The sequence below is a fragment of the Panicum hallii genome, chromosome 1 (assembly GCF_002211085.1).
Source record: "Panicum hallii strain FIL2 chromosome 1, PHallii_v3.1, whole genome shotgun sequence".
Lineage (NCBI taxonomy): Eukaryota > Viridiplantae > Streptophyta > Magnoliopsida > Poales > Poaceae > Panicum > Panicum hallii.
The window spans coordinates 43,195,285-43,204,441 of record NC_038042.1 but is presented as its reverse complement, the minus strand read 5'-3'; positions in this window follow the sequence as shown (position 1 = coordinate 43,204,441).

Below are 9,157 nucleotides of genomic sequence, written 5' to 3'. Positions count from 1 at the left end.
CATCTTTGATAATCACAAAGTTGCTCTTGTTACTCTATGTGGCAAAGGGATCAAGCAGTCTCAACCATCGTGAGAAGCGGACGATTCTGAATCGAATTCAACCTTGCAAGGGTAAACCTAACACACACGCTTGGAACACCAAAGGGTCGTTCCGAAGCAACCGTTTACCTTTCATTCCGACTCGTGGATCAGATCCACCACAAGCGACTGCAGGACCATACGCACTTCCAAAGTGCAGGATGTACGTCTGTAGCGCGACTACAAAACCCGTACTCCTGGTTGCCCAGCAACACGTATTCCTACACGTCGAACCAAGTAACCAAAAGATGCAAATACATGTGGTGGGGGGTATGTCCACTCCTCGGGCCGATTGGTTACTAGGCTTACCGCTTACCATATTTCACGGCATGTGGCTAGTACTTTCAAACGCTTAACCACCGCTACCACACACTGCAGCCTTATCCAGTTCAACAACACAGACGGGGTATCATCTCAAACATGATACTCCACAAAATTCCCGTCCGTCATCCTTATAGTGAATACAGGAAAGTAAACATTACAATCCCTATATCGCGCGAGTGACAGGAAATCACCCGACTTCTACCGGTCCTATAAGCAGAGCAGCTATTCGGACTCAAATTCTAGTGTTCAATACATCGGTTCCTGGAATTATGCAACTAAGGTTTCCAAACAATTCCTAAGAACTTAATGCATAAAGATATATATAAATAGTATAGTTTGCAGTGTAAATAAAGTAGGGGTTATGTCCGGGGCTTGCCTTCGCTGGTGGGGCTGGGGTTAGTCAAATTAATATCTTCCGAACCTTGGTTCGGGGCTTCAGAGAATTCCGCGACGAGGTTCCCGGGGTCTTCAGAACAAACTCCTTCTGGTTCCGGGATTAGCTGGTAATCTCCGTCGGCGAGAGTGGACGAGTCTACATGAGATGCAAAGTTACCAGTTATGGAATGCATATACTTTTATGTTATTTCACAATAAAGTTGCAATCCAAATAAAAGAATAGGACATTTCGACAAATAACCTAACTACCCTGTACTGGGCAGTCATTTATCGAGTATTAATTATTTTATCTAGATACACTAAATGTCTAAATTAACTTTACTAAGTATCTAAGTAATGGCATGGGACAACAGGTGGGGTGATGCCTAATAATTAAATTATTCTATCTATTGTTTGTACTATTTATTTATATGAATTCCATTTCGATATTAAATTATGTACTTACAATAACAAGTACAATTGTTTTGGTTGTTTCCCACCTAACATTGGGTTAGAATTTTAACAAAAAGACTACATTATTATAGAACAACACCAGCAAATACTTTCATGATTTTAGAGCATTTAAATTTATGATATTAATCATACAAAATTAACTTATACATTAATTATAATTAAACTTATATACTAAGAAATATCACTTAAATGATAGAATAATTATTTTTCTTAAATTCTACATGTTAAAAGAAAACTAACACAACTAGTTTCACAATTTTATCATTTTTCTATGAATTACTATGCATTTTCTAAGTCTACAAGTGACTAAACTTATCATTTAAATTAGATCATCAAACTTTCAGAAACTGAAGTTTATCCCTTAAGTAAAGTTGTAGATCTTTAACTAAGGGTTCCAACAAATTTTAGTTTGCATTTTTATGAATTTTCCTCGAATAGATATAGCATTTCTAAGTTGGCAGCATAATTTACATAAGGGGGTCCTTTGGTACTATTCATCTGAGTCTAAGGGTTTGCATAAAACCCCCTAGGTTTTCAAGTCAACACGGGGTCCTTGGGCTGGGGATCAAAGCAGAGCAGGAAGAGGGCAGCCGTGTTCCGGCGACGGCGATCACCGGCGGCGAGGTCCAAGGGGAGGAGAGGGCTCAGGGGCTTACGGCGGTTCTGTTGCACCACTTGTCGAGGGCTGGGGTGGTCTGTAAGATGGATCCCGATGAGGACCCGAGGTGGCGGCGGAGGGGTCACCGTCGACGGCGAGGCTCCGGTGGTGAATGTCGGCAGGGAACCTGCGCATGAGAACCAGTACGTCATGGGGAACGTGTAGGTACAATCAATTGGAAGGATACGCGTCGGGTCGGAGGCAATCGACGAGGACAGTGGCGGCGGCGGCGAGGATGAATACCGGCGATCGTCGGGGAGGCGATGCAAGGCACTAGAGATGCCACGAAGTGGCCGTAGAGCTCCGTGGTGGTGATGTGGTGCTGGCTAAGGGGTTATGAGGGTGTGGGGAGGCTCGAGTCGCGCTGCCCACGGTGAGACCGAAGGCGGCGGCCGGGGAGAAACGGCGCGGCGGCGCTCCGGTGTCCGAGCGAGGAAAAGGAATGGCCGGGGAGCTGCGCAAGGATGATGTGTAGCTGAAACTGGGGTCAGTTCAGGTGGAGCAGCTGTGGAGGGGTGGGGCGACGGTGAGCTCGAGCTCGCCAGCGTTCGGGTGGAAGAGGTGGCGGCATTCTGAGGCGTCGGAGTGGAGAAAGAAAAGAAGAATGCGACCAATAGCTCCACGGGATAGTTGTAGTGCTCAAGCGCGTGCAAACACGAGGATCGGGTGCTCGGTTTGGAGCTTGCCACGGTGACGGCTCGGTGGCGGCCGAGCGGCGGTGGCGCGCGCGTGGCGAGCGCAGGAGACGCCAGGGAGGGAGAGGAGCAGAGGTGGGGGAGGCAGGGGGCGACGCGTGGGCACGTGCAGAAGCTGGAGGTGGAGCTCGGGGTCCTGCGCCGGCGGTGAGCGGCGGTGGCAGAGCGGAGCAGAGGGGAAGCGGGGATGACAGAGGAAGAAGAAGCAGGCAGTGTCAGAAGGGCTTGTTTGTAAATTTTCAAAAAGTGCAGGGACCTCTCGGTAAACTAAGATTTCTCACTGCTACAAAGGTCAAATGAGAAAATGCTCAACATGAAAGTTGTAGAGTTTTTCAAACTCTACAATATTGTTTTAGGGATTAAGTTCAGAAAATCAAAGTTTACCACTCCTTAAGTTAAGTTTATGAATTAAGGTAGAATTTGAGTTACTTTTGTCTTTATTCAAATAATTTGATCAAACTTTGGGTATGTTTACAAATTTTCCTGGGACGTCATGATTACTTATATTTTTACACATTAGTCCTTAAGTATAGCTGAATTTGAGTTTTATATTCCAACCATTTCACATGTAAACCCTTATATTTGTGTTAATTACACATAGGTCCTTAGTTTCATATAGAGTCTATTTTTCTTAGGTTTTAACTTAACTTTTGTACTTTTCTTCTCTATAGTTATTTAGATTTGACACTTAGTAGTACTTTTACCCAATTACACTCAAGTACTTATACAATTCAGTAATTACAAATATACCCCTAGCTCTCTCTTTACAACTAATATACACCATAACATGCATACATATATCGCACTATTACCTAGTGTCTATATCTCTAATTACCTGAATGTTACACGGAATTATTCTAAAGGCTTAACAAGTGCCAACAGCGGTTCGAGGCACCCTCGCCGGCGCTCTCGTCATGCTTTGCCTTGCCCTTGGCACGATCGAAGATCGCCCGAACTGTCAGACCCGGGGCCACCGGGCGGGGCACATAACGTAGTTCAAAGAGGTCTAAGAGATTAAGTCCGTCTTATCTCTTATTCACTTTGTTTATCTCTTGTTTATCCCGTTTAAATAGGAGATAGAGCTAACCAACACGGAGGGGATCTACTCGAGATATGTTCTGGTATGATCCCTCAGCGGAGGTTGGTTAGCATCTTTGTAACTCTGGCCTCTCGGATATATAAGGGAGGTCAGGGACCCCTCTCAAGAAAGAAGATCACTAGGTCATTCTACACCCAAGGCAATACAAACCACCATACAGGACGTAGGGTGTTACGCATCTTGCGGCCCGAACCTGTCTAAGCTTTGTGTTCCTTGCACCTTCGAGTTCCTGATCTCGGCGTCCCCTCACCCAAAACTTACAACCTTGGGTATATCCCACGGTGGGCAGCCGGTTAAACACCGACAGCTGGCGCGCCAGGTAGGGGAGCGCGTCGAAGATCCACTGGCAAGCTCGATGGCATCTTTCAATTTCGCCAGGTCAGTTCCCTCTCAGGGTACGACATTCGTTTTTGGCTCGTGGGTTTGCATCGCAGATGGTGCGGGCAACTTTCGGCGATTCCTCATCGACATGAGCCCAAAAACCTTCGCTGCGGATCCTCGCAGCAGCCTTGACAAGTTCGTCAACGAGCTCGACAACTTCCCGCTCCATACTTCCGCAGCACAGATCGAGATAGAGTCTGCTCCAGGCTCGACTTCTTCTGGTGTTGCGACAACTTCCCCTGGTTTGGACTTGTTCCAATCTAGGGATCCGTATGGCCGATCTCAACTCGGCTCATGCAAACCGGCCACTGATCTTCAGGAGGCCAACGTATCTGGGTCCCTCTCCATGTTAGAGAAGGATCTGGACTTGCTGCTCCAGGACGGAAAGCCTGAAGCCACCGCGTGTCGTGGGGCTTCGGGTTGTTCTGGTTCCGGTGATTTGGTGATCACCTCTTTGCCGAAGGGGCGCATTGTGCATTGGAGGGGCATGATGCTCTTCGATCTACTCGAGGCAGAGGGTCGGCTTGTGGCTCACCTCGAGCCATTGCCCTTCCAAGAGGGCAGGCCATTGGCCACTGTGGTGGAGGGGTCGACTGAACTAGTCGATGAAAGCTCTCATGACCTTTCCTCCCGCCAGGTGCTGATGGCCGAAGAAGGCGAGGACGATGGGGATCTTCCCATCATCAACTTTGAAGCGATCTCCGAAGATGAGATCACGGCCAATGCTGGCGATGAAAACGACGTCGATCGTGAGGCGCGGAGGGCCAGGAACAGGGCCCGCGCAATCCGGCGGAGGAGAACCAACGAGCGTAGGTGATCTATGCATCGCGAGCTTGACCCTGAGTTCGCCGCCGTAAGTGAACGGGGTTTCAGGACTCCGGTGGCCAACATCGCCAGGGTGACGGCTATTCTCGAGCGCAGCCACGATCCGGAGGTGCGTCAAGCACTTCTCTACGCGCAGAGGGCTTGGATCCAGCTGGATCAACACAACCCGGCGTCCACCATCAGAGAGGAGCGCGTGGGTGAGAGTCGAAGTCAGGCTCACAGCCGAACGGCTGGCGGCCGCCCTCGACACCATCTCAGCAACGACAACACCCGCGGGAGTCAGGCCCCTGGCGGGAGGCAGCAGCCACAGCAAGGAGGTCATCCACGACAAGCCAATCATCGACTTCCTCCAGAGGATCTGCGCCAGCACATCAATGACGGCCGCGACGCGCGGACTGTGATCTCTTCCAGGCGCAAGACCCGCGAAGAAGTCGAAAATGAAGGTACTAACTGTAGCGATCGGTTTCCTGCTTTCTCTGTACGTTTCAGCAGCTACAAGTACCCAGAGGGCTTCAAACCCATCGGCATTACCAAGTACGACGGTAAGCAGGCTCCTCAACAATGGCTCCGTTGTTACTCCACGGCCATCGAGGTAGCAGGGGGTTCGAACATTACCAAAGTCATCTACTTCCTGATGGCTTTGGATCCCGCGCCGCTCACTTGGCTGGAGAGCCTCGGCAGCAACTCCATCGACTCCTGGGAACGACTTAAGAAGGTCTTCATCGACAATTTCCAGGGAGCGATTGCCCGTGCAGGTACTCGACATGATCTTGCCCAGTGCAATCAAGAACGTAACGAGTTTCTGCGGTCCTACACGTGTCATTTCTTCGACGTCCACGCTACTATCATGAACATCTCAGAGGACGACATCATCGATTGCTTCTACAACGGCATCACTGACCCGGGCATTTACAGGGATTTCGGGTGGAACAGGCCAAAGTCTACTGCGGGCCTTCGTGATATGATGCACGATTGGTCTGAACAGGAGGAGAAGATGTGGAAGCGGTTCCCGCGGCGTCAGGACAGCAATCTGAGGCGTCCAAACAACAACCGCAACAACAAAGGCCAGCGGGATTTTTTGGGTCCACCCCGGAAACGAAAGCTAGATGATGTCATCGCGGCTATCGATCGTCCTTCGCGGGGCAAGAAGTCGATGACGCAGGAGGAGTTCGAGAAGCTCCTACAGAAGAAGTGCCCGTGGCATCCGGGCGCCAACCACGCCGCCATCGACTGCTACCACCTTCGGAGGACGTTCAGCAACTCCGGTGGCGGAAAGAAGAACAAGAAGCCTGCTGACAAAGAACCCGAGGATGATGATCAAGAAGATCATGGGCGCAACCCGAAGTTTCAAGACGCTTCGAAGGTTGTCAACGTCATCTTCGGGGGAGACGAGGATTTTGGTTCCAGGCGGGACCAGAAGCTGCTTCTCCGAGAGATTTTGTCCATCGAGCCGGCGGTACCACGACCACTCCGTTGGTCGGAGGTCCCCATCTCGTTCTCCCGCGATGACCAGTGGATGAGCTTTTCGGTGCCCGGTAAGTTCCCCTTGGTCCTGGATCCTGTGGTGGCAGAGGTCAAGCTCACCAAGGTCCTCATTGATGGCGGGAGTGGGCTCAATCTCATCTTCGTCAGCACTCTGAAGAAAATGGGCCTGGACTTCAAGGACATGCTGGTTTCCAGCAAGTCTCCCTTTTACGGCATCATCCCAGGTAACGCGGCACACCCGCTGGGTACGGTGGTCCTCCCAGTCACCTTTGGCATGCGGGAGAACTATCGTACCGAGTTCATCAAGTTCAAGGTGGCTAACTTCAAATCTTCTTACCATGCTATATTGGGTCGACCGGCACTCGCCAAGTTTATGGCAGTACCGCATTACGTCTATTTGCTTCTTAAGATGCCAGGACTCAGTGGGGTACTCACCCTCCGTGGCGACCTGAAGAAGTCATACGACTATAATCAGGAGGCGATCCAATATGCTTCGACTACTCGCGTGCCAGATGCTTCGGGAGAAGTACTCACGGCCGCGCAGCAGCTTTCCCAATCCAGGCTGGAGATTCCTTCCAAGAAGGCCAGCAGGTCGAGCATCCAGTCAACTGATGACGTGGCCCTCAAGTCGATCCAGCTTCAGGAGGGAGATTCATCTAAGACCGCTATCATCGGTGCCGGCTTAGGTGACAAATAGGAATTTGCGCTCGTCGGCTTCCTTCAGGCTAACCAAGACATATTCGCATGGAAACCAGCGGACATGCCAGGGGTGCCCAGGGAGTTGATCCGAAGGCTATGCCTAAAAAGCAACGCCTGCGGAGGTTTGCCCACGACAAGCGTGAGGCCATTAAATGGGAGATCGCTAAACTTCTCGTGGCTAGATTCATTAAAGAAGTAATTCATCCAGAGTGGGTAGCTAATCCTGTTCTTGTAAAGAAAAAGAATAATGAATGGAGAATGTGTGTCGACTACACTTATCTCAACAAGCATTGCCCAAAAGACCATTTTGGGCTGCCGCGCATTGACCAAGTTGTCGATTCGACGGCTGGTTGTGTCCTTCTTTGTTTTCTTGATTGTTACTCAGGTTATCATCAGATCGCGCTCAAGGAGGAGGACCAAATCAAGACTGCTTTCATCACCCCGTACGGGACTTACGCCTACAAAACAATGTCCTTCAGGTTGAAGAATGCAGGAGCAACCTATCAGCGTGCGATCCAGATGTGTTTCGCGGATCAGCTGCACCGGAATGTTGAGGCTTATGTGGACGACGTCGTCATCAAGACCAGGGCATCCAGCGACTTAATTGCAGATTTGGAGGAAACATTCAGCAGTCTGCGCAGATTTCGGTGGAAACTCAATCCCACCAAGTGCGTCTTTGGAGTGCCTTCAGGGAAATTGCTCGGGTTCATTGTCAGCAACCGGGGCATTGAAGCCAACCCTGTAAAGATCACGGCCATCACTGATATGGAGGCTCCGGCCACAATCAAGGATGTGCAGAAGTTAACAGGTTGTATGGCGGCCCTGAACAGGTTCATCTCCCGACTCGGGGAGAGAGGACTACCTTTCTTCAAGCTCCTGAAACTCTAGGATAAGTTCCAATGGACAGAGGAGGCTGAGCGGGCCTTGCAGGATCTGAAACATCATCTTCAGTCACCTCCGATCCTTACAGCACCGTTGCCAGGGGAGGATCTACTACTTTACATCGCGGCAACATCTCATGTTGTCAGCAGTGCTATTGTAGTCGAGCGAGACAAGGAAGGCCATGCGTTTGGAGTGCAGAGGCCTGTCTACTTCGTCAGTGAAGTCCTCTCCGAATCCAAGGTACGGTATCCAGCTGTTCAAAAGCTCTTGTATGCAATCTTAATCACATCAAGAAAGCTACGCCATTACTTCGACGAGTACAAGATCACTGTGATCACGGACTTCCCGCTGGCGGATATCCTTCATAATCAAGATGCCACGGGGCGCATATCCAAGTGGGCAGTGGAACTGGGGGCTTTGTCAATCGACTTCAAGCCACGCACTGCAATCAAGTCACAGGCTCTAGTCGACTTCATGGCTGAATGGAGAGAGAATCAAGTCCCAACCCCGGTGGACAAGCCAGAGCACTGGACCATGTATTTTGATGGGTCCCTCAAGCTCGACGGTGGCGGTGCTGGTGTTCTACTTATTTCTCCACGAGGTGAACAATTGAAATATGTCCTTCAGATCCTGTGGGCGGTATCCAACAATGAAGCCGAGTATGAAGCCTTGCTTCACGGTCTTCGTTTGGCGATATCACTAGGGATCAAGCGCCTACTTGTATATGGCGACTCTCTTCTTGTTGTTCAGCAGGTCAACAAGGAATGGGACTGTAACAAGGAGACAATGGAGGCTTATGTACAGGAAGTGCGCAAATTGGAAAGCAATTTTTCCGGCCTGGAGGTTCATCATGTATTGCGGGAGGACAATGTTGGCGCGGATATCCTATCCAAACTGGGGTCCACGCGCGCCCAGGTCCCGTCGGGAGTCTTCGTCCAGGAGCTCAAGCAGCCATCCATCAAGTCTTCTCCGCAGGTAACCATCGATGTGGGTCCCCAACAACCCGATCGAGAGGTTATGGTGCTGGAAGAGGACTGGCGAGAGGCTTTTATCGACTTCATTCGAGATCAACGGCTACCAGCGGGAATCTACGCCAAGAGCGCAGAGGCGGCACGCGTCTTACGAAGAAGCAAGGGCTTCGTCCTGGTCGACGGCAAGCTCTATCGGCGTGGCGCTCGGTCA